We start from the raw sequence: 27743 nt of genomic DNA, 5'->3' as shown, positions 1-27743 counted from the left end.
TACACATTTCATATAATCATTCGTTTCTTGGAATGCCCGTTGAACCATTCAGAATCATAAGGATATGCGGATAACTCGAAAAGCTCGTACAATGCCAATGTCCTTGACGTGGTCTTACATGTAATCAAATATCGATGCCACTGTCCCAGACAGGGTCTTACATGAAATCAAATACGATGCCGATGTCCCAAACATGGTCTTACACGTAAATCATAAGTCGATGTCAACGTCCAAGACGTAGTCTTACACAAAAATAAATATCGGATCCTATGTCATGAAATATGTATCCTAACTATTCTTATGGTTTGTTTATTCAAGAGCATATAAACTACTCCTTAGCCAAATGCTACCACAAACCACATAGCTCAAATACATTTCACATATTCCCCATTCATTTTCACATATAGCATATTTTCTCATACTTTTGTCACATATAATCACTTGATCACAAAGATACATATACTCACCTTTCAACATCAAATATGATATACAATTTCAAACGTACCTGAATCAGATACACATTTCATATAATCATTCATTTCTCAGAATGCCCGTTGAACCGTTCGGAATCATAAGGATACACGGATAACTCGAAAAGCTCGTACAATTCCAACGTTCCAGACATAGATATAATCAAATATCGATGCCATTGTCCTAGATAGGGTTTTACACGAAATCAAAATACGATGCCAATGTCCCAGATATTGTCTTACACATAAATCATAAGTCGATGCCAACGTCCCAAACGTGGTCTTACACAAAAACACATATCGGATCCTATGTCATGACATATGTATCCTAAGTATTCCTATGGTTCGTATGGGGCTTTTCGGACATCGAAACTTTGTTGACACTTTCTCGAATATCTCATACTCAACTCATATAATCATCCATCATTATTCAAGAGCATATAAACAATAATAATTCAATTCAGAACACATTTATTTGTATATCGACTTACCTCGTAAGGATTTGAACGAACGGAATTGACTGCTCGACACTTTCGACTTTCCCCGGTCTAATTCTGTTTTCTTTGGTTCTTAATCTATATAAATTCAAATTTGACTTATTCAATCACACATTTATTCAAATCAATCCATATATAAATATTTAGCGAATTTTACAAATTAGCCCTCACATTTTCATATTTAGTCCCTCAATTTACAAATTTTACATTTTAACCCATTTTACTCAAATTCATCAAAAATTCAAAGACAAAACATGTTAACCCAATACATATCTTTCATTTACTAACATCAAACTTCATAAAACTCATAATTTCATCAACAGCTCAACTCAAAATCATTAACAATTTCAGAAATTCAAACATGAGATTAATAGAACTCTAAGTAACGGTCACAAAAACGTAGAAATTATAAAAAACGGATCAAAACACATACCTTAATCAAAGAAAGCATTGGCCGAACCCTAGGTATTCTTTTTCCTTTTTTTTCTTTGATTTTCTATTGAAGAACACTTAAAATGAGCTAATTTTAACATTTCTTTTATTTAACACATATTAATTCATCAATTACCAATTTCCCCTTGCATTATAAACATTTAAAACATTAACATTAAGGCCTTTATTGTCCACTCATAGGTTTAATGGTCAAATAACAACATAAGGACCTCTCATTTAAAAAGACATAGAAAATAGGCACTTTATCGATTAGCAAGCCATTTTTATATTTTATGAGTTTTGGTCTTTTTATCAAATTAAGCACACAAATGATTAAATTTTTATACGAGACTTTCTTACATGTCAATTCACATATAATAAGCACGGAAATTAATATTAACATATTTTTCTAACTCGGATTTGTGGTCCCAAAACCACTATTCTGACTAGGGTCTAAACCAGGCTGTTACAACTTTCCCCTTAGGGATTTTTGTCCCCGAAAATCTTACCATTGAATAGATTTGAATATTGCTGTCTCATAGCATCTTTGGGCTCCCACGTAGCCTCTTCAAAACTGTGTAGATGCCACAATACGTTTACTAATGAAATTTCCTTGTTTCGCAATTCTTTAACCTCGTGAGCCAAAATACGGTTCGGTTCTTCATAGGTCATATCAGACTGAATTTCAATCTCAAACGGAGAAATCACATGCGAGGGATCGAATCTGTATCGTTGAAGCATCGATACGTGAAACACATTATGAATCTTTTCTAGCTGTGGTGGCAAAAACAATCTATAAGCAGTCGGCCCGACACACTCGGTAATCTCATACTGCCCTATAAACCTCGGACTCAATTTGCCTTTTCTGCTAAATCGTAATACTTTCTTCCATGGGTACACTTTCAAAAACACTTTATCACCAATCTCAAATTCAATATCTTTTCTTTTCAAATCTGCATATGATTTCTGATGATAGGAAACTGCTTTCAGACTATTTCGGATCACTTTTACTTTTTTTTCAGTCTCTGTAACGCCCCCACTCCCGAGACCATCACCGGAGTCGAGCTTGAGGGGTTACCAAACATAATTTATCAAACTAAGAACTTCAAATCATTTGTTTCTACATTCACAGCTTTCTAGCTACCCGCGTCACAGTTACAAGAAAAATCATATCTCGAGTTACGAAATTCGAAATCAAGATCCGTAAATTTTCCCTGAATCTAGACTCATATATATATTTACTAATTTTTTTCTAGAATTTTTGGTTGGTCCAATTAGTACAGTTTATTAATTAAAGTCTCCCCTATTTCAGGGTTTGACTGCTATGACCTCTGTGTATTACGATTCATATATCTCTCTATACAGAATTTCAATGACTATGAGGTTTATTTCTCTTAAAACTAGACTCAATAAGGAATCTTTACATATAAATAAAAACTTCTAATTATTTTTTTAAACTTTATTATGAATTTTTAAATTCAGAACAGGGGATCCAGAAATTACTCTGGCCCTGTTTTACAAAAGTTTGAATATCTCATAAAATATAATCTATATGCCCATTTTGTTCAATCCAAATGAAAATAGACTCATTAAGATTCAATTTCATAACTTATTCATCATTTAGTTCCATTTATACTATTTTTAGTGATTTTTCAAATTCATATCATTACTGCAGCAATATTCTGTTTTAAGGCAAGTTTCATCTTTCCATGAATTTTTATGAACTAGATAATCTATTAAACTTCCATAATATCAAACATGATCTAAATTATCCATCACCATGACTTGTCAATATCAAACATTTTCTCAACCAAACATGGCCATATCATAAAATTATTTACACAAAATAGGTATATTGCTATACATGCCATACTTAAGTAGTTGTACAAGCCATTTACCAAGATAAAAGTCCTTTGGATAGTGTGATCGAACTTTCGACCTGTCCCGATTCCTGAGCCGGCTTGTTCAAGACTACAATGAATGAAAAGGAAAGAGTAAGCATAAATGCTTAGTAAGTTCATATGCAAATAACAAGTAACATAACAATACAATCATACCAAACAACCTTAACCTGGTATCACCAAAACATTTATCACATTTCTAAATATCATTCATCATCTTACGATCTTATCGTTGATGTATCTATTTCCAACCCGAGGGTTAAGAACATACCTGTCCAAAGTGTCTATTTCACAACACTTACCCAAAACGTCACTTATATCTTAAGTGCTCTTCCATTAAACTAGAAATTTCACCCGTTGAACACATCGGAATATAACTCGGATACATGGATAATTTGCACATAAGTGCCACATATGTAATCAAGAATTTATGTAACCCGCCCCTAAGTGAACTCGGACTCAACTCAACGAGCTTGGGCGTTTGCATCCATAAATGAACTCGGACTCAACTCAACGAGTTCGGATGCCTAGTTACATCTCACGAACTCGGACTCAACTCAACGAGTTCGGATGCTCAACCATCCTAGTGACATGTCACTTGTATCCTAATCTATTCCTAAGGTTCAAACGAGCTTTGCCCCTCGATCTCACATTTTCCGTCTTCCATGGAATATCGAAACCGATACTCGGTAGCAATTCATATTTATAAAGTAGTAAACATAATTTGCATATTACTCAACATTAACCACAAAGCATAATATTTCACGATTAAAAATCAGCATATCATATAATTAACATCAATAACTTAAAAATAACAATTATGCTACATTATTTACACATGAACTTACCTTGGTACCAAAATATAAAGATTTTGCAATTTAGTCCACAATCTTTTCTTTTCCTCGATCGCAACTTGAATCTCGTTTCTCTTGATCTATAATACCAAATTAATCTTATTTAAAACATACATTCATCAAAATAGCATTTAATACGAACTTTGAAAAAATTACACTTTTGCCCCTAAACTTTTGCATAATTACACTTTTGCCACTAGACTCGGGAGTTAAACTTTATTCCTTATTCTTATGTTTTATAACATGCTGATCACTTTTCCCTTCTATGGCAACATCAAATTCTCACTCTAACATATACTTGTGACTATTAGGTATTTTTGCCGATTAAGCCCTTTTACTCGTTTTCACTCAAAATCGAGTAGCACAAGTTGTCGAACATTATTTAAAACCCCATATTCTATCATAAAACATCAAAATACACAAATTTCACCTATGGGTATTTTTCCAAATATAAACCCTAGGTTGAATTATTGCTAGTATAAGCTTAATCGAGCTTCCGGGATTCCAAAAATGTAAAGAACATTAAAAACGGGGCTTGGAATCACTTACTATGGAGCTTGAAAGTTGAAGAAACCCTAGCTATGGAGAGAGGGAGAATTCGGCAGCAACTAAGGAGGATGATGATCAATTTTGTGTTATTTCTCCCATTTTATTTCATTTAATATCCAAATGACCAAAATGCCCCTCCTTACTAAACTTTCAAAATTCCTTCCATGTTCTAATTTTGTCCATGAACTTAAAATTGGTAAAATTGCTATTTAAGACCTCCTAATTAATATTTCAATGCAATTTCATACTAAAAACTTCTAGAATGCAAATTTTGCAACTTATTCGATTTAGTCCCTACTTTCAATTTAAGCACTTTAGGCATAGAATTTCATCACGAAATTTTCACACAATCATGAAATCATATCATAATCACCAAAATAATTATAAAATAATTATTTCTATCTCAGATTTGTGGTCATGAAACCACTATTCCGATTAAGCCCTAATTCAGGATATTACAGTCTCTTTTATCAAATCGACCCCGTGTATCTTATTCTCACTTAGTTCAATCTAATGCAAAGGTGTACAGCATTTGCGACCATATAAGGCTTCGTACAGTGCCATTTTAATGCTCGATTGAGAACTGTTATTATAAGCGAATTCAATCAAAGGCAAATATTGTTCCCACGTACCTTCAAACTTAAGAATGCAACATCTCAACATATCTTTAAGAATCTGAATAATCTGCTCGGATTGACCATCCGTTTGCGAGTGAAAAGTAGTACTGAAGTGCAATTTCTACCCAAAGCATCTTGCAATTTCTGCCAAAATTGCGATGTGAATTTGGGATCTCTATCTGACACAATAGATAATGCCAGACCGTGCAATCTCACAATATCAGAAATGTATAACTCAACTAACTTATTAAGCGAGTAATCAGATTGTACTGGAATAAAATAGGCTAATTTCATCAATCTATCAACCACAACCCAGATTGCATCTTTCTTTCTCGGAGATAGGGGCAAACCCAAAACAAAATCCATTGTTACTCTATCCCATTTCCATTCTGAAATCATAGTCGGTTGTAATAAACCAGATGACACTTGATGTTCATCTTTGACTTGCTGAAAAATTAAACATTTAGAAACAAATTCAAAGATATTTCTTTTCATTCTAGACCACCAATAATGCTGTTTCAAATCATTATACATTTTCGTAGTACTCGGATGAACAGATAAATAACTATTATGAGCTTCATTCAAAATCATCTGAATCAACTCTGGATTTTTCAAAACACAAATTCGATCTCGAAATCTCAAACAATCATCTTTATCAACTTTGAATTTTGAATTAGAATCTAAATCACTCTGAGCTCGTTTTGCTATTATCTCATTATCAGCTTTCTGAACATCAATATTCTGTTATAAAAACAATGGTCTCGCTTTCAAATTCAACTAATACTGAACCATCATCAGACAGAACTAAATGAGCATTCATCACACGTAATGAAAATAATGATTTTCGACTCAAAGCATCAGCAACAACATTTGCTTTTCCTGGATGATAATCGATAATGAGCTCATAATCTTTTAACAGTTCTAACCATTTTCTCTGTCGCAAATTCAAATCTTTCTGAGTCATCAGATATTTCAAACTCTTATGATTAGAATAAACATGACATTTCTCACCAAATGATAGTGGCGCCAAATTTTCAAAGCAAACACAATAGCTGCAAACTCAAGATCGTGCGTCGGATAGTTCTTTTCATATGGCTTTAACTGTCTCAAAGCATAAGCTATGACTTTACCTTCCTGCATTAAAACCCAACCTAGACCATTCAATGAAGCATCACTGTAGATTACAAATTCTTTACCTGATTCGGGTTGTACTAACACTGGAGCTTCAGTCAATAGGGCTTTCAACTGATCAAAGCTTTTCTGACACTTTTTGGACCATTCAAATTTCACATCTTTCTGAAGCAGTTTCGTCAACAGAGTTGCAATCATAGAAATGTTTTTATGAACTGTCTATAATAACCGGCAAGTCCCAGAAAACTGCAAACTTCAGAAACATTTCTCGGAGGCTTTTAATCCAAAATAGCTAAAATGTTGCTCGGATCAACTTAGATACCTGATGCTGACACAATATGGCCCAGAAAACCAACTTTGTGTAACCAGAACTCACATTTGCTAAACTTCGCATACAATTGCTTATCATGCAAAGTCTGTAGTACTATTCTCAGATGCTTGGCATGTCGGATTCATCACGCGAATAAATTAATATGTCATCAATGAATACGACAACAAATCGGTCTAAATATGGTCTGAAAATTCTGTTCATCAAATTCATAAAGATAGAAGGTACATTAGTTAATCCGAAAGGCATAACTAAGAACTCATAGTGGTCGTACCTCATTCTGAATGCAGTTTCCAGAATATTTGAGTCTTTTACTTGCAACTGATAATAACCTGATCTCAAATCTATCTTCGAAAACATGGTAGCTCCTTTCAGCTAATCAAACAAATCATCAATTTAGGGGCAGAGGGTATTTATTCTTGATAGTCACTTTGTTCAACTGACGATAATCAATGCAGATTCTCATCGTACTGTCTTTCTATTTTCACAAACAGAACTGGTACACCCCAAGGTGAGAAACTCGGTCTAGCAAACCCTCTATCGGTCAACTCTTGCAACTGAGACTTTAATTCTTTTAGTTCGGTCGGAGCTATTCTATACAGAGCTATCAAAATTGGAGTAGTTTCAGGCACTAATTTAATACCAAATTCAACTTCTCAAATTGGAGTTAATCCCGGAAGTTCTTCAGGAAACACATTAGGAAATTCACAGACAACATGCACTGATTCAACTTTCTTTTCTGTCACTTTCGAATCAATCACATAGGAAAAGTAAGCTTCACAACCCTTTTTCACAATACTCGTAGTTTTCATTGAAGATATGACAGTAGGTAATCCATTCAAATCACTAGATTCCATTCGGACTATTTCATCATTCTTGTATCTCAAATAAATAGTTTTCCATTTACAATTCACAATAGCATCGTGCAAAGTTAGCCAATCCAAACTCAGAATTATATCAAACTCATCAAAAGGTAATAACATCAAGTCGGTCAAAAAACAAATGTCTCGAAACATTAGTGGACAGTTCTTGCACACTTTGTCAACTAAGTCACTTTTACATAGGGGGTTTGATACTTTAATCACGAATTCGTAGACTTCACAGGCAAAGTCTTACTGGATACTAAATTCATACATATATACGAATGCGTTGATCCATGATCTATCAAAGCAATCACAGAAGTATAGTAAAAAGTAAAAGTACCAGTGATAACATCAGGAGAAGAAGCTTCCTCACGTGCTTGAATGGCATAGGCTCTGGCAGGTGCTCTAGCCTCGGATCGAACAGTGGTGCCTTTAGTCCCTTTTTGACTACCACTCACATTTCTCATATTTCTGGGAGGTCTACCTCGAGCTGAAGTGTTACTCGGTCTCAGATATTGTACAATCTCTTGCTCAACAGACTCGGGACAATCTCGGACAAAATGATCCAAAGATCCACATTTAAAACAAGCCCGATCATACAATTTACAATTGCCAGGATGTCTTTTACCATAATGTTTGCACTCAGGGCGATCAGATCTAACATTTCCAACACTTGCAATAGAAGTAGCTGGAGCTCTGAAGCTCGAATAAGTTCTAGCATGATCTCTACTCGAATGCCCCATATTAGCCTTTGAATGACTATAATCATCTCGGAACATAGACTGAAATGATTTGCTTGCAGATCTCTTTCTCACTTCTCTAGCTTCTGAATCAACTTTTCTTTTCTCTTTCCTGAGTTCTTTGGCTTTACATGCTCGCTCAATAAGCATAAAAAACTCTTTTATTTCTAAAATCCTGACTAATAATTTGATGTCTTCATTCAAGCCATCCTCGAATATCTTGCACATAATTGCTTCAATCGAAACACATTCCCTGCATCTTCGCTCGCCTCACAAATTCTCGCTCAGATTCATAATGCATATACGACCTTGTTTAAGCTCAAGAAACTCATTGCATTTCTGATCGATGAATCTCTGACTGATATATTTCTTTCAGAATTCATCTTGAAAGAAATCCCAGGTGACACGTTATCTCAGAACCATAGATATCAATGTCACCCACCAATGATACACTGTATCTTTCAAAAGTTAAACGACACATTTTATGCATTCATATGGAGTCAAAGACAATTTATCAAACACTCGTATTGTGTTCTCTAACCAAAATTCAGATCTCTCAGCATCATCATTAGTAGTAGCTCGAAATTCTTCGGCCTCATATTTTCTAATTTTATTGACCGGATGCTCATTCAACTGAATCGAATTAGCTTGTGACCTGACAAGAGTTTGCGGAGGATTGAGCAAGGGTGAAGATTATGGCACAGCCAGATTAGTTTGGATATATTAGGTGAACCAATCGTTCATCATCTGATAGAAGGCTTGTCTCGCCTCTCTGTCATGGCTACTCGTAGCTGGTCTAGAGTCGGATGGCGTTGTCCCTTGCGTGGGAGTAGACGCATTGCTCTCGACATCGTCAGCTACGGCTCGTTCGAGATCCATTTGCCATATAAAAACACATTTTCATTGTTAGGATTCATCATACTATCGCAGTTTATAAATATGACATGTATAGCTAGACTCACAAACGCTACGTTAGTCTTAGAATCGACTAAACTGTAGCTCTGATACCAACTAAATGTAACACCACTAACCCGTATCCATCGTCAGACTAGGGTTAAAGGCGTTATCAGAAAAATCAAAACATTTTACGATCAATTCATATACATCATCCACAATCATAGTCAAACATAACCATAAAGTCCTTTATATAAGTCATCGAGACCTTAAGCATGCATTAGAAAGGGGTTGGGACTAAACCGAGCTTATACAAAATTTTTCAAAACTTAAACATTTTTCAAAGTTGTACAGGTCACACGCCCGTGTGAACAGGTCGTGTGCCTCACATGGCTTTAGTCACGACCATGTGTCTAGGCCGTATCAAAATAGGCCACACATACTGACTTGTCCACATGGCCATAAGACACGCTTGTGTGTCAGGCCGTGTGAAAATTAGGGATGCTACTAACTTGGCCACGTGGCTAACCACACACCCGTGTGTCTAGCCTGTGGTCGAAACTGACTTGGCCACACGGCCTAACACACGCCCATGTGTGCGACCGCGTGGTTAGCCTAGGCTCATTTCAAAATGGCCTTCGAGGAACATGACTGAGACACATGCCCGTGTGGGGAAAAATAGGCCATTTGCTAGGCCAAATTGCCACCCATTAAGGGTCCTTCCTACAAGCATCAAAAAGGAATATAAAGCATCATATTTTTAACCAATTTCAAACCCAAATCATACATCTTTCATATCATATATTCATCAACCTATTTTATTCATAATTCACAAATCAAAACATAACATTCGTAAGCCAAAGACATACCAAAACATATAATTTGTAACATCAATTTACGTCATTCATTCTCATGCCAAATTCTTACCAAATTCACAATCAAACATATGCCAAAAAATTACCAAATTGACCATTTCTTTTGGTCAACCTAAAACACCTTATATTAGCAACATTGCATCACATATCATATACCAAATTCAAACCATAATCTAGCCATATCACATGGCATGATATACACATTACAAAACATATCCCAATCCTTCTAGCCTATACATGCCATACTCCAATATTTACATTTTCAGAATGTACCAAAATAGAGTTTGATAGTGTGGTGATGATCCTCGACGATCCCCGAGCTTCTGGTAGCTTCGATATCTATAAAATAGTTGAAAGACACACAATGTAAGCTTTCAATAGCCTAGTAAGCCATATACAAATAAACTTAACAATATAAACATATAAGAATCATAATATACATATACTCTTTAGCCAAATGCTATCACAAACCACATAGCTCAAATACAAATCACATATTCCCCATTCATTTGCACATATAGCATATTTTCTCATACTTTTGTCACATACAATCACTTGATCACAAAGATACATATACTTACCTTTCAACATCAAATATGATATACAATTTCAAACGTACCTGAATCGGATACACATTTCATATAATCATTCGTTTCTTGGAATGCCCGTTGAACCATTCAGAATCATAAGGATATGCGGATAACTCAAAAAGCTCATACAATGCCAATGTCCTTGACGTGGTCTTACATGTAATCAAATATCGATGCCACTATCCCAGACAGGGTCTTACACGAAATCAAATACGATGCCGATGTCCCAAACATGGTCTTACACGTAAATCATAAGTCGATGTCAACGTCCAAGACGTAGTCTTACACAAAAACAAATATCGGATCCTATGTCATGAAATATGTATCCTAACTATTCCTATGGTTTGTTTATTCAAGAGCATATAAACAATAATAATTCAATTTAAAACACATTTATTTGTATATCGACTTACCTTATACGGATTTAAACGAACGGAATCGACTACTCAAAAACTTTTGACTTTCCCCGGTCTAATTTCGTTTTCCTAGTTCTTAATCTATATAAATTCAAATTTGACTTATTCAATCACACATTTATTCAAATCAATCCATATATACGTATTTATGGCATTTTAAAAATTAGCCCTCACATTTCACATTTTAGCCTATTTTACTCAAATTCATCAAAAATTCAAAGACAAAACAAGTTAACCCAATACATATCTTTCAGTTACTAACATCAAACTTCATAAAACTCTTAATTTCATCAACAGCTCAACTGAAAATCATCAACAATTTCAGAAATTCAAACATGGGCTTGATAGAACTCTAACAAACGATCACAAAAAACGTAGAAATTGTCAAAATCGAATCAAAACACATACCTTAATCAAAGAAAGCATTGGACGAACCCTAGGTATTCTTTTTCCTTTTCTTTTTCTTTGATTTTCAGTTAAAGAACACTTAAAATGAGCTAATTTTAACATTTCTTTTATTTAACACATATTAATTTGTTAATTACCATTTTACCCTTACATTATAAACATTTAAAACATTAACATTAAGGCCATTATTGTCCACTCATAGGTTCAATGGTAAAATAACAACATAAGGACCTTTCATTTAAAAAGACATAGCAAATAGGCACTTTATCAATTAGCAAGCCATTTTTACATTTTATGCGTTTAGATCCTTTTATCAAATTAAGCACACAAATGATCAAATTTTTATACGGGACTTTCTCACATGTAAATTCACATATAATAAGCACGAAAAATAATATTAAAATATTTTTCTGACTCAAATTTGTGGTCTCGAAACCACTATTTCGACTAGGGTCTAAACCGGGTTGTTACTTCGGCATACTTCTTTGGAGGTTTAGTTTCTCTTCTAGTTCTATTTTTGGTGATAGAGTATTATGGTGAAGAAACAACTCTATTCTGAATTTTTTGTACTAGCTTGAGGAGCCGACTCTGTTGTAGATTCTAGATTAATCTTGAGCAGTTTCATAAAAAATAACATCTCTGCTAATCACAACCTTTCTATTTTCAGGACACCATAACTTATACCCTTTTACACAAATTTTATAACCAAGAAAAACACATTTAATGGATCTCAGTTTTAATTTTCCATTATTAACATGAGCATACGCAGGACACCCAAGGATTTTTAAATCAGAATTGTCAGCAGGATTACCAGACCATACCTCTTGTGGAGTCTTTTTCTCAATGGCAACGGATAGAGATCGGTTGATAAAAAAAATGCAGCAGACACTGCTTTGACCCAAAATGACTTTGGTAAGTTAGCATTCGACAAAATACATCGAACTTTCTCCATGATCGTTCTGTTCATTCGTTCTGCAATGCTGTTTTGTTATGGAGTATGACAAACTGTCAAGTGTCTCATGATCCCTGCTGACTTGCATAGTTCATTAAACTCATCAGAACAGAACTGTAAGCCTTGTCTGTGCGGAGGTGTTTTATTTTTTTTCCCTTCTAATTTTCAATCTGATAAACCATAATAAATAAATATTTTTACCCCATGCTTGGCATATTTATGGATGATTTTTCCTTGGTTTTATTGAATTCGATGCTTCTAATCCTTTAAATTTATGTTTTATACTTAGGAAAGCTTAGGATAACAAAAAGAGCGAGAAATTGGCCAAAAACGGATAAATTGGGCCTAAATCAATGTTTCACATGGCTTAGACACTTCCACACGGGTGATCCACACACTCGTGAGTGACACATGGGTAGACCACACGCCCATGTGTCATGGTCGTGTCGACATTAATCCAAGTCAGAATTACACATGGCCTTAGCACCTTAACACGGGCGTGGTACACGGCCGTGTCCTTGTCGAACCTAAGTCTAGTTCTACTCTGAAAAGGCTTATTTTGGGCTGATTTTGGTATTCAAGAGTATATATAAAGACCCTAGAAGAGGATTAGAAGGGGGACAGAGAGTAGAAGGCAGAAAATACCTAAAGAAAGCCATCAGAATCACCTCGGAGCTAAGATCTACATCAAGACTGTAGACTTCCACTCAATCTCCTAGGAGTTCTTTGGGTTTCTTTATGTTTTGTTGTTTTCCAAACTTTGAGATATTTTCCATTATTATTATGAACTAAACTCCCTAAATACCTAAGGGAGATGAAACCTAAGATGAATCTTATTACTCTTTGATTTATATGATAAATATTTGTTCTTATTCTTAATTGTGAATTTTAATCCTTGCTTTAATATTCTAGGATATTAATTCAGGTTTTTGATGTGCTTATTCAGTAGAGGAAAGTCCCTATTTAAGAGTAGATCATTCATAATTAAGCGGAGTTGCATGCAATCCTAGAGATAGGACGACATAAATCTGTCGAATTAGAGTCAAATCTAAAAAGGGAATCCATAGATTGAGTTAATGCAACAATAAGGGTTTTAATTAAAAAGAGATTTCAATTAATCAACCTAGAGTCAATTGTTTTTAGTCTCGAAAGGGATATTAATATAAATCAGGGATTTCTACAGAATAAGTTAAGTAAATAAATTGTCTAAGTCAAAAGTAATAAGTGAAGTCTAGGTGGATTCTTTCTTGGGTATTGTCTTCTCCATTGGTTTTTCTAAAGTATTTTCCAACTTTCATCTCTGTCATAATCTTAGAAAATTAGTTTAGTTTAAAAACAACCTTTAATTCTTAGGCTAGATAATAAAAAGATAGTAATTACTAGTACGTTTAGTCCTCGTGGATATGATATTTCTGGTCTCACCATAACTATACTACTGTTCGATAGGTGTGCTTGCCTTAGTTGAATTTTTAGTTAGTTTTCCGACCATCAAGTTTTTGGCGCTGTTGCCGGGAACTAAGATATTAGGAACATTTGATTTTTATTACTTTAGCTATTTTTACTTTTATTGCAATTTACTTCTTGTTTTTAGTTTAATTTTTCTTTTCTAAATTTCCTCTCGTTTGCTTCTGGCAGGTGTCTCTAGTTTATGACTAGAAGGAACCCGTCAAGACCTTTGCTTTTTGACAGTGAGATCTAAAGCACAGCTCACAGAAATCGAAGAGAAATAAGGCGAAGCTTACAATATATAGAGGAAGGACAAGAGGATGATATTCACATCACAACCGAGGAGATGGCTGATAATCAGAATAATCCGCTACCCCCTGTAGTTGCTGCAAATCCAGTAGAACAGAATCCTGCTCTACGTACTATGTATGATTATGCTAAACCTAGTTTAACAGGAACCGAATCGAGTATAGTTAGACCTGCTGTTGCTGCAAATAATTTTGAACTGAAACCTAACATGATTCAAATGATACAACTGTTTGTTCAGTTTGATGGTTTGCAGGATGAGGTTCCAAACACTCATTTAGCGAATTTTTTGGAATTTTGGGACACTTTTAAGATTAATGGAGTCTCTAACGATGCTATTTGCCTTCGGTTATTTCCCTTTTAATTGAGGAATAAGGCTAAACAGTGGTTAAACTCGTTGCCACGAGGGTCAATCACTACTTGGGAACAAATGACCGAAAAATTTTTGCTTAAATATTTTTCGCCGGCTAAAACGGCTAAATTAAGGAATGATATCTCTTCTTTTGTCTAGATGGATTTAGAAACACTTTATGATGCATGGGAGAGATACAAAGACTTATTGAGAAGGTGCCCTCACCATGGGTGTAATGACCCGAATTTTAAGGTTATCAAAAAATGTATTTTTGGGTCTCCGTTTCTAAAAAATAGATTAGAAAATATTTATTAAAAATAATTACAAAGTTAATTGAGTAATTAACTAGGCTTTAATTAAGTGAATTTAGCTTAATTAAGAGAAATTAGGAAAAATGACTAAATTGAATAAAGGATGAAAGTTGAATTGTAGATTAATAGAAAATAAAAAGGACCAAATAGGCAATTATGCCTATCTCATTAGATGAGGCGGCATAGCATGATAAAATCCTAGATTTTTTAGATTATATTATTATTTTATTGTAAATTATGTTAATTATATTGTAATATTTTTTGACAATTGCATGGTAAATAAAATAAATGAAATAAATAAAAAAGACAAGTGTATGAAAATGATTTGATATAAGTGTATAAATAAAATACACACATTTGTAATACAAGTATTTGATAATAAATAGATATTTACTTAAATATTAAATTATTTTAATAATTATTAATTAATATTAATATTATATTATATTGTGAAATAAATTAAAATAGTGACAAATGTGTGGTAATTATAAAATACATGTGTAATAAATTGAATACATATATTTGTAATATGTATATTTAATTATTAGTAGATATTTATTATTTATAAAAGATATTTATTAATTAAATAATTATATTATAATATTTTTATGAAATAAATAAATAAAGGTATGATAAATGTATGGTAAAATTTGTGACAGTGTAATAATAAAAATGCATACAAATGTAAAATAAATATTGATTATTAAATAGATATTTATTAACTATATATATATATAACAAAACAAAGTAAATGAAAGAAACAGAATAGGCAAATGTGAAACAGGAGAGAAAGAAGGAGAAAAAGAAAGGAAAGAAAGAAAAGGGAAAATTGAAGGTTTGAAGATTTAAAGTTTAATTGGTAGGTCAATATAGTTCTTTTCACTTAATTTTGATGTTTTAAAAGCTTTAGAACAAAATTTTGATGAAATTAAGTTGATATTTTGAAAGTTATTAAATTTCTAGATAATGTTCATGTTGAGTAAAATGATGAAAAAGATTGAATTGTAAAGTAATTCATAAGTTTTATGTTGTAGGGACTAAATTGATGAAATTTTGAAATTAGGAAAATATGTTGGAAATTTAATAGTTAAGTATGAGTTTGGACAAAATTTGAATAGAAATGAAGTATGAATTAAGATAGAAAAAGTAAGTGAATTTAGTTAAGATTAAATTGAAATTAAAGTAGAAATTGAATAGAAATTGTATTAATTAGATATAAATTAGTAGTGAATTAATGAATATGAATTGTTTTAATTCTCACTGCTAATGTTGTCTCGGGAAATCTCGGCTAAGCAAGGAAAAATGGCAAAGACAACGGGAGTTAGCTCGAGAAAATACGGTTTGTATTTCTATAATTCGAACTTAGTCATTATTTGTTATATTTATATACATATGGCAATTGTTAGTGTTAGAATTATGATGTTTTACAATTGAAATGGATTGATTTTGGTATGCGATGAATTTACTTGAATTTATATTGATTGAAATTATTTTGATTGAAATTATATTAATTGAATTATATAATATATATGATTTATGTAAAAATTTGAATATTGAACGAATGTTATATTGAAAATATATTGATTGGAAATATGAGGAAATTGATATGAATATATGAGATTTATGATATTTGAATATTTGATATTGAAAAGTGAATTGAATTGTATTGAATTATGAATTAATATGAATAATTGAAATATATTTGTTGAATTGAATGAAAATGTATGAAATTATGAAAATGTGTGAATATATGTGATTATTAGAATGGTATATTGATGAAAGAATTATTAAATTGAGAAAGTGAATCAAATACCCTATTAACAGTATTGGGCTAGGTCGGATATAGTTGGCATGCCATAGGATTGGAAGAGTTCTGGGATACTTCGACCTCGAGTCAATGAGACACTAAGTGTCATTATATTTCTTTGGATAGATTTGATGAGGTACTGGGTACCAATTTTCTTTGGCTAGGCCGATGAGACACTGGGTGTCAACTTTGCTTCGAACTATCCGATGAGGCACTAGGTGCCAAACTGGTGTGATTGGTTGAATCCGTGTATCCGCCAAGGTCCGAATCTTGTTAATTGATCGTGATTTTTGTATGATAAGTTTTATAAATTTATAATTAATCGTTCTTGAAACTAACTATTATCACGATGTAGGCAAGTGTACCTATCGAACAATAGTATAGTTTTAGCAAGACTGGATTGTTGAACCCAAAGGAACTAAAAGTACTAGTAATGTCTATCTTTTTATTATCTAGCCTAAGAATAAGGGGGTTTGTTTTAACTAACTAATTAACTAAACTAAGAATTCATAGAAAATAGAATTGGGGGATTACTTTTGGAAAACGATTGAATTTAGACAATACCTAAGGAAAAATCCACCTAGACTTCACTTGTTATTTGACTCTGAATCGGACGATTTATTCATTTGACTTGATCCGTAGAAATCCCTAAGTTATATTATTATCCCTTTCGAGACTAACAACGTCTAACCCTAGGTTGAATAATTGAAATCTTTTTCTAATTAATTCCCTAGGGTTGTATTAACTCGATCTATGGATCCCCTTATTAGGTTTCACCCTAATCCGGCAAAATCTTGTTACCCTATCACTAGGCGCACAATCAACTCAACTTAATTAAGACAATTGTACTCTTACACAGGGTCTATTCCTCCTCTGAATAAGAGCTTAACTTGAATCAATATCCTGAATATCAAAACAAGAATTAAGAACGCATAATTAAGAACAAGTCAAATATTTATCATACAATTTAGTTAATAATAACAAGATCTGTCTTAGGTTTCATTCCCCTTACGTATTTAGGGGTTTTAGTTCGTAACTAAAAAGGAAAACATCTCAGAAGAATAATGAATACAAAACATAAAGAAAACCCAAAACTCCTGAAGGGAAATTGAGGGGAGATCTTCAGTCTTGATGATGAATCCGGCTTCTGAGATGGATCAATCAGCTTCCTTCGAGTAATTCCTTCCTTCCTCCCTATGCCTCATTTTTCCTCTTCCTTTAGGGTGTATTTATAGGCTTTAGAATGCCTAAAAGCCCTCAAAATTAACCTTTTTCGAATTAGACTCAACTTGGGCTCAGCAGGGACACGCCCGTGTGCAATTATTTTAGGTCATGCTCGAGCCTGTTAGAATGGCACGGGTATGTGTTCTACCCGTGTGAGTCATGCTTCGATCCTGCCAAATTGGCACGGCCGTGTGGTCTGCCTGTGTGAGGAAGTCCAGGCCGTGTTGATTTCGTACGTTGGCCCATTTTCTCCATTGTTGGCCCGTTTCTCATTCCTTTCGCTCTCCTATGCTCACCTAAGTATAAAACATGAAATTAAGGCATTAGGAGCATCGAATTCAGCAATTCTAAGGAAAAATCATCCATAAAATGTGTTAAGCATTGGGTAAAAATATGTATAAATTACGGTTTATCAAATATCCCCACACTTAAGCATTTGCTTGTCCTTAAGAAAAATTCTCAACTCATTATCAAAATAAATTCTTCTCAAGTTATAATCTCTATCGGAAATATCTCAAACTAATTCATGAGTAGTCGTACATTGAGAATTCAACTAAAAGAACATTAGAGCTTCAAACATTCCAAGTTGAGTATTTAATCACGCAAAACTTAGGCATCTCCCCTTATCTAAGTGGTTACCTCAATTTGAAATCTCACGGAGTTTAACATCCTCACTAAAGATTCATTCAAATCACTCAAAGTGTTTAAAGACAATTAAATTAGCACTCATTAGTCAATATGAAAAGTTATTACCATAGGCTTGCATGAAAATCAAATCTCCACCACTATAAATTGAGATGATACATCAACCAAAAGGTCTTTAGAGGGTTGTAACAAGGCTTGGTTAAGGGGTGTGGTCACAAGCTGAAAGAAAAAGTTAGAATTGAGATTGAATTGAAAAATTACCTAACTAGAAAAATGACTAGTCATCAATAGCGTACAACAGAGCTTTTTTCTCAGAATATGGAATTTAGCTTATTTAGCTTAGAAGATCACTACTACTAATATGTACACATGTATTTTTTTTTAAGAACAGGTCAAATTACAAAATAGAATAAACATAGCTAAGCAACTATTCTAATTCAAATCTTGACAAAAATAGGGATCAAATTAATTTAGGGGATTTCAGCAATAATGAGTTATGGGTTAATATTAAGGGTAAATCAATGAATGGGTTGTTAGGCTCAAGAGGGTTCACTAAGGGTTAATTGTGAATATAGGCTTTTCATGGAATACGTGGGTTAATCCTAAGTGCCTTTATCATCTTGACATATCAAATCAAATGGTGTGGTCTTGACATGCATAATCAAGCAAGTTCTAGAATAACAATTCAATACTAACGCACTCATAATGAAAGTGAGCATGAAAGAAATAATAGATGCTCTAAAGGCTCAAGATCTCACAAAAATTATGGCTTTTTGATGTTTAAACTTGTGAATTCCAACTCAAGATAATACCTAAACTTAGGGAAACAACCTAAAAGTTTTTAATTCTTCAAAAATCAACTTATCATGCTTGATTCCCTAATTTCTTAAATTTTAAACAATCAAAGCATAAATACCTATGTTTTAATTTAAGATATATCAATAAAAATCATAAATCAATCAAAATTTATCCTAAACATGATATGAGAGCTTTTCAAGAGAACAAGGCAATCATTTAGGGATTTTTTTGATAGTGAAATGAATACCCTCGTACACTTAAGATGTACATTGCCCTCAATGTACAAAGATAGATCTATAGAAGAGAATATAAATATAAGATAGGGAGAGAAGTGAAACTTCCTGAGTGATGAATGAATTTCCTTGAACTGGAGTTTTGGAGAATAATCGGTGTGAGGGTGGAGGAGGATACTCCGGCAGTGGTAGATATTCATTAGTCCATAAGTCCTACGCCAAAAGAATATTATATCTGGTGGTAGCTATGGTCGTGGTCGAGCAGGACATGGCAGTCGTGGAGAACCTTTCCCAGTGGAGTTTCAAGTTCCTAGGTAATGGTGAGCTTTGTAGCTCTTTATAACTGTGATAAAATCAAGAACTTTTTAGGGGAGATTAGGAAGAATAATTACTCATAAATAATTATCCTAGATTTGTTTATAAAACCTAAAATAGTAACAAAAGCGAAATAACATTTTAAAAGTTAAAGGTGAAATTAATAAAATAAAAATAAAAAAAATTAAACATCATCATCGCTTGATGGTTCGCGAGGTGGTGGTGGCGATGAGATGTGGAAGTGCTGACAAATCTACTGTAGAGTAGCATCAATGTTATCAAATCGTTGAAAACACTGCTACTCGAATCGAGTGAGGCGCTCAGAGATGTCAGCATATGAAGTCACCGCATGAACTGGACAAGAGGGTGGTGGTGGCTGAGACGGTGGGTCCTTGTGCTGTGGGGGGCATCATTAGTAATGTCCTCAGGGGGCCTCCTCCTCGGTATATTGGGCGAGACGATATTTATGAGGGTAGGTTCCTTGGGACTTTTTGATCATCCTTATGCTTAGCATGCTCGAGATGCCTTGTGAAGACATCTGGCCAATGAGGGTCAATGATGATTCTTGGGCCGTGGTGTTGAAGAGCCCGAAGTGTTGAGCCAACCGAGTAACATAGGAGCCAATGGAGATGACCCCCTTCCTATGCCGTTCTGTCTGGTGCTGAATTGTGAGGGCAATGGAATAAGCAAGGTCTATGATGTGCCCGTGCGACATACATTATAGAAAGTAGGCGTCGTGAGTGTTGACGACGCCAGTGCTCTCTCGCCTTCCTATTATCTGTGAGCCAAAATGGCATGTAGGTACTTCAGGGATGGAGGGAGAGCCGATGTCTTGGAGCGGCTAGGATTGTAGGTGGCCGAACTTGGTACTAGTGCATCCCAGCATCGTGAAGAAGAACGATAGATGTGGCGGTTGAGAGCATGTAAGTCATTCTCCTCATTGAACTCATCCGTATATAAGCCTAATGTAGTACCAAATTCTAGGATGCTTACCTGGCAGCCTAATCCGCCTAGGAAAAATTAGACCGTATCGGGATCATCGTAGTTCATCATCACGGTTTGAAGATGAAATGTTGAGCATAATTCCATCGTGAGCTCGAGATACGTCGGCTTAATGATCCCAAAGAAAAGTTCCCAAGGGTCGGTGGTTAGAAGGGCCTGAATCGCATCAGCCAACTGAACTTGTTCTACTGCAGCCCAGTCGATGCAGCGGCCCACAATTAAGGGTCGGACCCGGAGTATTTGGAAAAGTTCTTCTTGGGCCCAATGGGGAACTGCAGGAAAGGGTGACAAATTTTCGTGGTAGGACTCGAGGAAGATGACGCTCCCTTCCTTTTCTTTGAAGTAGGGACAACGGCCTTTTTACCACGTGAAGATGACATGGTATACCTGCAATATAAAAAGGAAAAATAGTAGGTAAACGAATTTGAAAAGGAAAAAGCCATGAATTTGAACTAACAACTTCTGCCAAAACTATTAATACTAACCAAACTCAACCAAAGTAATCAATTTGATAGCATAATTTCGTGACATTAGCATGGTAATTGCATGAGAATGAGCATAGTAATGGCATAGGTATGACAATAGAATGAGGCTTTCCTAACAACTTGATTCAACATGAAATGTACGGTAAATAACCTAAGAATGCAAATTAAATGATAGAATAATGAGCAAAATGAAAATACTAAGAGAAAAAATGAAGATTGTTTTGATAATAATCATTAGAAATAAGTAAAATAGAAGTGAAAAGAGTAAACAAACGCTAAGGGAGAGATATTGGGCGTCAAAGAATGGAGTGGGGAGCGGCGCACGGGCATGGTAGGGAGGCCGTGTGGGCTTGCAGCTGCTAGGGTTAGGGGTTTTGAGTGAAAAAGACAATGAATAGTGCAGGGTATTTATAGATTTTGGGACACACGACCGGGGAATACACCTATGTTCCCCAAATTTTTCCCGTGTGATTCGCGAATTTTGAATTTTGGTGCGTCTGACAATTTTCCCACGTTCGTGTACCTTGGACATGTTAATGCGCGCAGCCGTGTCACACGGCCGTGTCTGTCTTTGTTCACTTCTCCCAAGCTCGTGTATTAAGGGCCACGCCCGTGTTGTTTTGGCAGGTTCACCCACGGTTGCTTGGCACGGGCGTGTTGAACGCCTGTGTTGTTTTGGCAGGTTCATCCACGGCCATGTCACACGGTCATGGCGATTTATCGTAGCCCGTGCTGGGGAGAATCTTTGTCCTGTTTCAACACGGCCTGAGGCACGCCCATGTTCGTGGCCATGTCTGTGTGGTAAACCTGTATTCAAGAGCTCCATTAGTAAGTTAGGTGTTAAACACAAAAATTTAAAGAAGTTAATACAGTTATTGCTCGGGTTGCCTCCCGAGAAGCGTTTATTTATAGTCTAAGCTCAACTTACCTTTCCATTTGAATGGTCATGGGGGTTTGAGGAGTTTATACTCCTCATTCTTGCTATCATTCTTATCAAGATAAGGTTTTAGACGGGTGTTGTTTACCTTAGAAGTGCCGAACTTGGGATGACTTACCTCAACTATTCCGAATGGGAAAATGCTAAGTACCATAAGAGAGATTTCTTCATTCAGTTTGGTTGTGACAATGTGAGGATCTGCGGCATCTAATAAAGCTTTATCTCCAACCTTAAGTTAATTTGGAAAGGTATTGAGCTCATCCTGGCGTAGTTTTGGTTTATCGTGTGTTCTCGGTTTATGTGTCCACCATTCATCTAGCTCCTCAATTTGTAGCCTTCGTTCTTCATAAATAGGTCCTCTACTATTGCTTGAGAATGGATCATGTACTTCCTTCAGACTCATTTCCTGCAAAGTATGTTGCACCATATTGTCAGTTTTAGTAGAATGGTTTAAACGATCACCTTCAATTTCCGATGTGTTGCCGGAATTGCGAGCTTGAAGGGTGATTGTTTCTTCTCCCACACGAAGTGTGAGCTCACCTATGCTAACATCAATAATCGTTTTAGCAGTTGCTAAAAAGGGCCTTCCTAAAATCAAAGGAGTGTTGTTATCCTCCTCTATGTCTAGAACAATAAAGTCAACAGGAAATATAAATTAATCGATTTTAACTAGCACATCTTCAATAATACCCCTAGGAAATCTTATAGTTTTATCTGCTAATTGAATGCTCATCCTAGTCTGTTTGGGTTTCCCAAGACCTAATTGTTTGAACATTTTGTAGGGCATGACGTTAATACTAGCCCCTAAATCAGCTAATGCATTAGTAACATCTAAACTACCAATTAAGCAAGGAATTGTAAAACTCCCTGGATCTTTTAATTTTTTGGGTAGCTTATTCTATAGAATAGCTGAGCAAATTGCGTTTAGCTCCACATGCGATGCCTTGTCCAACTTTCGCTTATTTGCTAAAAGCTCCTTTAAGAATTTCATTGCGTTTGGCATCTGTGATAGAGCTTCAATAAACAGTAAGTTAATGTGTAATTTTTTAAGAATTTAAGGAATTTACCAAATTGTTCATCTGAGCGGTCTTTCCTTGTCACGTTGGCGTATGGCACACGAGGTTTATATTCGACATTCATTGATTTGTTTTTATTATGACCTACCTCACCTTGACCTCTGCTCGCCATAGTTTCTTGCGTCGGTTCTGGTTCAGGCTCACCAAATCTTTCTTTATCTTGAACATTAATTGCGTTGAGCAGTTCCCTTGGGTTGGGTTCAGTATTACTTGGATAGCTGGCCTATCTGAGTTTCGAGCCCTTGGATCGACACTTGTTGATTTTTAAGTGCTGTCTCGGTGTTCTGGAAATGAGTTTCTGACACCGAGATAAATTTAGATAGCATCTCTTTAAGGTTTGATTTCTTTTCCTGTTGATAGGGTAGTTGTTGAAAACCCGAAGGATTCTGTGGCCTTTGATTCCCTTGACCACCCCAGGAGAAATTTGGGTAGTTCCTCCAACCTGCATTATAAGTATTGCTATAAGGATTATTTTGAGATCGAGGATTATTACCCATGTAATTTAATTGTTCGTTCTCCATGCTGTGGCCATAGGATTGATATTCTGAATTGCTTGATCCACCTCCACTGACTTCACAGTGCATTACTTGATGAACCTGCGAAGAACCAAGTAAACCATCAATCTTTTTATTTAGAAGTTCTACCTGGTTTGACAGCATAATAACCGAATCGAAGTTATAAACGCCTACTGTTTTAGTTGGCTTAGTCCTCATGACTTGCCACTGATAGTTATTCAGTGACATCTCTTCAATAAATTCGTAAGCCTCTTCAGGTGTTTTGTTATTGATGGTTCCCCCAGCTGCTACATCAATCATCTGTCTTGTCGAGGGGTTCACACCATTGTAGAATGTTTGAACTTGCAACCATGGAGGTAATCCATGGTGAGGACACATTTGTAGTAGGTCCTTGTATCTATCCCATGCATCGTAAAGAGTTCCTGTGTCCATCTGCACAAACAAAGAGATATCATTACGTAATTTGGCCATTTTAGCTGGTGGAAAATATTTTAATAAAAATTTTTCGGTCATTTGTTCCCAAGTAGTAATTGAACCTTGTGGTAACAAGTTCAACCACTGTTTAGCTTTGTTCCTCAATGAAAAAGGGAATAACCAAAGACGAATGACATCGTCAGAAACGCCATTAATTTTAAATGTATCCAAAATTCTAGGAAATTTGCCAAGTGGTGGTTTGGATCTTCATCCTGCAAACCATCAAACTGAACAAATTTCTATATCATTTGAATAGTGTTAGGTTTTAGTTCAAAATTATTCGCAGCAATAGCTGGCCTAACTATACTTGACTCAGTTCTTGTTAAAGTAGGTTTAGTATGACCATACATAGTACGAGGAGCAGGATTTTGATTTGCTAGTTCAATGGGTATCGCAGGAGGTAGCTGATTGTCTTGATTTTCAACCATCTCCTCGGTTGTAGTTGAGATATCGTCCTCTTGCTCTTCCTCTGTGTATCTTAGGCTTCACCTTATTTCTATTCAATGTCTGCGAGCTGTGCGATCGATTTTTTCGTCAAAAAGTAGTGGTCCTAACGGGTTTCTTCTAGTTATAAACTATAAAAATCTGCCAAGAGAAAGAAAAAGTAAATTAATAAATAGTAATAAAATAAAATAAAATTAACTTGTAAGAAAAATAAATGGCTAAAGTAATAAAAATTGAGTGTTCCTAATATCTTAGTTCCCCGGCAACAGCGCCAAAAACTTGATCGTAATTTTTGTATGATAAGCTTTATAAATTTATAATTAATCGTTCTTGAAACTAACTATTATCACGATGTAGACAAGTGTACCTATCGAACAGTAGTATAGTTTTAGCAAGACTGTGTTGTCGAACCCAAAGGAACTAAAAGTACTAGTAATGACTGTCTTTTTATTATCTAGCCTAAGAATAAGGGGGTTTGTTTTAACTAACTAATTAACTAAACTAAGAATTCATAGAAAATAGAATTGGGGGATTACTTTTGGAAAACGATTGAATTAAGACAATATCTAAGGAAAAATCCACCTAGACTTCACTTGTTATTTGACTCTGAATTGGACGATTTATTCATTTGACTTGATCCGTAGAAATCCCTAAGTTATATTATTGTCCCTCTCGAGACTAACAACGTCTAACCCTAGGTTGAATAATTGAAATCTCTTTCTAATTAACTCCTTAGGGTTGCATTAACTCGATCTATGGATCCCCTTATTAGGTTTCACCCTAATCCGGCAAAATCTTGTCACTCTATCTCTAGGCGCGAAATCAACTCCGCTTAATTATGACAATTGTACTCTTAGACAGGGTCTATTCCTTCTTTGAATAAGAGCTTAACTTGAATCAATATCCTGGAATATCAAAACAAGAAATAAGAACACATAATTAAAAACAAGTCAAATATTTATCATTCAATCCAGATAATAATAACAAGATCTATCTTAGGTTTCATTCCCCTTAGGTATTTAGGGGTTTTAGTTCATAACTAAAAAGGAAAACATCTCAGAAGAATAATGAATACAAAACATAAAGAAAACCCAAAACTCCTGAAGGGAAATTGAGGGGAGATCTTTAGTCTTGATGATGAATTCGGCTTCTGAGATGGATCAATCGGCTTCATTCGAGTAATTCCTTCCTTCCTTCCTGTGCCTCCATTTGCCTCTTCCTTTAGGGTGTATTTATAGGCTTTAGAATGCCTAAAAGCCCTCAAAATTAACCTTTTCCGAATTGGACTCAACTTGGGCTCGGTAGGGACACGCCCGTGTGCGATTACTTTAGGCCGTGCTCGAGCCTGTTAGAATGGCACGGGCCTGTGTTCTACCCGTGTGAGTCGTGCTTTGATTCTGCCAAATTGACATGGCCGTGTGGTCTGTCCGTGTGAGGAAGTCCAGGCCGTGTTGATTTCGTATGTTTGCCCATTTTCTCCGTTTTTGGCCCATTTCTCGTTCCTTTCTCTCTCCTATGCTCACCTAAGTATAAAACATGAAATTAAGGCATTAGGAGCATCGAATTCACCAATTCTAAGGAAAAATCATCCATAAAATGTGTTAAGAATGGGCTAAAAATATGTATAAATTACGGTTTATCATTAATTGGAGTAAATAAGTGAAAAGATAAATCAAATAAATTTGATTGGTCAAGCTATTGAAATGAAACGAGAAATTGAATTGAGAATTGAAAATTGAGATATGAGATTGAAAACATGAATCAAAGGTTCATGAAATGATTGGAGGTCGAATTGATGATATATGATGCCACTTGATGAATTGAAATGTGATTTGAGATATATGAATTGTATGTATATAGTTAAAGCTATCGGGGATAGTAAGTTGATAAGATATAAATGAAATCGACAGTTATTGAAATGGATTAAAATGGAATATGATTGATAAGTGCATAGTTGGATATAGTTTATTGATATTGAATTTTGAATAAATTAAGGAAAGCTATACCAATTAGTAAGTGAAAGAATGGAATAAATAATAATGGATTTATTTAAGAATTGAATAATTATGTTATTGTGTTTATTATATGATTTGTATAGATTTTTATAGTAAGTAGTTGAAATTTACCTATGAAATAAATAATTAAATAATTGTAATTGTTGTTATGATCTTAAGTATTTGTTATATTATTAAATGCTCGGATTATAGAAATACCACTGAGTATACCTATACTCAGTGTACGGTTTGTTTCTGTGCGCAGGTTAAGTAAATATAGAACGTTGAATCAGCATCCCAGGCTGATCCCGAATTCAATAAGGTAAAATGTTTTAATTATTGGTAATGGCATGTACCTAAGTTGTCTTATGTGTGTGTCATTTTTAAATTGTAAATGTAAGGATGAAATAAATAGATTTAGGTTTGGTTATGATATATAATAAGATTTGGTTAATTTGGTATGAAATTGATTTATTTGATGATATTTGATGATATTTGATATTTGAATAGAATTAAATATTGGATAATATATAAATGTTTAAATTTGGCAAATTATGAGTGTATCTGGTTGTGTTGGTATTTATGTGTATATTAATTGTAAATGTCTGATAGGTCTGGTAATGCTCTGTAACCCTGTTTCGAGGAGGGTTTGGGGTTAGAGGGTGTTACAATAGGTTACCCCTTTGGCTACAGGTTCAGACTTTCCACAACGGTTTGAATCCCTCGACTAGACAACTGATTGACGCAGCTGCTGGAGGAACCATCAATAATAAGACACCTGAAGATGCTTATGAGTTTATAGAGGAGATGTCACAGAATAATTATTAGTGGCAAGTGATGAGGACAAAGCCAACCAAGGCTA

The 27743-nt window shown here is 34.8% G+C and overlaps 2 non-coding genes across 2 annotated transcripts; one reads left to right on the top strand and one right to left on the bottom strand.

The window, feature by feature from the left end:
• Nucleotides 1-14747: 14747 nt before the first annotated feature.
• LOC128289872 (small nucleolar RNA R71) lies at nt 14748-14855 on the bottom strand. The gene has a single exon (XR_008279514.1). It is a non-coding gene; the product is annotated as a small nucleolar RNA R71 (small nucleolar RNA).
• A 9472-nt stretch (nt 14856-24327) lies between these two features.
• LOC128289512 (small nucleolar RNA R71) lies at nt 24328-24433 on the top strand. Its single transcript, XR_008279159.1, has one exon. It is a non-coding gene; the product is annotated as a small nucleolar RNA R71 (small nucleolar RNA).
• The last annotated feature ends 3310 nt before the right edge of the window (nt 24434-27743 follow it).

The sequence above is a fragment of the Gossypium arboreum genome, chromosome 2 (assembly GCF_025698485.1).
Source record: "Gossypium arboreum isolate Shixiya-1 chromosome 2, ASM2569848v2, whole genome shotgun sequence".
Classification (NCBI taxonomy): Eukaryota; Viridiplantae; Streptophyta; class Magnoliopsida; order Malvales; family Malvaceae; genus Gossypium; species Gossypium arboreum.
Note: the sequence above shows the minus strand (reverse complement) of the source record. Positions and strands in the feature narration are given on the sequence as shown.